This window comes from Octopus bimaculoides, chromosome 1 (assembly GCF_001194135.2).
Source record: "Octopus bimaculoides isolate UCB-OBI-ISO-001 chromosome 1, ASM119413v2, whole genome shotgun sequence".
NCBI lineage: Eukaryota > Metazoa > Mollusca > Cephalopoda > Octopoda > Octopodidae > Octopus > Octopus bimaculoides.
In genome coordinates, this window is record NC_068981.1 from 145,847,809 (window position 1) to 145,849,371 (window position 1,563).

General features: G+C 40.6%; 1 protein-coding gene across 1 annotated transcript in view; it reads right to left on the reverse strand.

The window, feature by feature from the left end:
• LOC106880882 (uncharacterized) overlaps positions 1 to 1,563 on the reverse strand; it is a 36,880-nt gene that overhangs the window by 12,595 nt on the left and 22,722 nt on the right. The gene's annotated exons all lie outside the window — the stretch shown is intronic.

The following is a 1,563-nucleotide window of genomic DNA, read 5'->3' on the forward strand; positions in this document are numbered from 1 at the left end:
ATCTAGACAACCATGACTTTAGTAGATTCTGCCCCACGAGGTCACAAAGGGAAAGACCACCTCAGCAGTGAAGAAAAGCACCGCAGAGCGCTGGAGTGGCAGGACCACACCCACCCAAGACCCTGAGAACAACAATCAGATGAAAAGAATGATTTCATAATGCAATAGGGGCTAGCATAAGAACCACCTTGAAGAACACCATAGTAACGTTTAACAGGAAACTTTACATGCAGGTTCAGGGACAGCCATTAGTGTCGGTATAGCTGAGGATGAGGCCGGCCTCTACATGACCTGGTGGGACAGAAATCTTAAACAACCTTTTGCAGAGCAGTCCACAATTCTTTTACTTTATTGTAGGTATGTAGACGACATTAAAATTCTAGTAACGGTAATGTAGAAACCGAAAGGAACATAATGGAGAGAATCCAGCATGTAACTAATTCCATCCACCAAAGTATCAAGGTAACTATAGATTACCCCACTAGGCACCCTAACAATAAACTCCCGGTCTTTGGTACTGGTTGGAGACTGTGAACAACAGAGTGAAAAATCCTCCACTCCTATTATATGAAACCCATAGCTTCGAAATATGTTGTTCACAAGAACTCAGCTTTGTCACACAACATGAAAATCAACATAATGGTAACAGACTTAGTTAGGATAATGTGTCCCCTCTATGCAGACCCTATGAAAAAAGAAATATGTACAGAACTTCATGCACTGCATGCAGTTCTCTGGATATGATCAGAAAGACAGGGTTCGGGTATACAGGGGAGCTAGAAAGAAGTTATATAGCATTATATGTAATGAAACCAGTGGCACCTGCCCTAGATATAGAAGTAAAGTCTGGAATAGAATACAAAGAGTTTATGAAAAAGCAAACAGGGTGAACAGGTGGTACAAGACCGACAAATATCAAGGAACGATGTTTGTAGAGGCCACAGCCCATGGGGAACTAGCCCGTAGATTTAGGAAAGCTCTGAAGGAGACCAAATTCAACATTAAGATCGTTGAAAAGCCAGGGAGCTCCATCAGATCACAACTATGAAGGACATACTCTTTTGAGAATGCCACATACACCAATGATAACTGCATGGTATGTAAGATTAACCCTAGCATTAACTGTAGAACTAGAAATGTAGTCTACAGTATAAGGTGCCTAGAAGGTGCTTGTAAAGACGAAAACATGATATACATAGGCAAGACATCGAGGATCATTGCGGAAAGACTAAATGAACATTTGAGACATGACGACAAAAAACAATCCTCCATACTCTACCAACATGGAGGCAACTTGGATCAACTTGACATCCGCATTTTATCCAAGCACCCGAAGGACCCAACACTCAGACAAATACAGGAGTACGTCCTCATAAATGTAACATCCCCAGTACCAAATAGGAAATATACGTAGTAGGTAGTCATACCCCTATACACACATTTTTTTATATAAATATATACAGGTAGAATAGTTAGCAGGCTGTTATGTAGGCGTGTGTGCTTGTGTGTGTGTATGTGCATGTGTGTGTATATATGCGTGTATATATATATATATATATATAT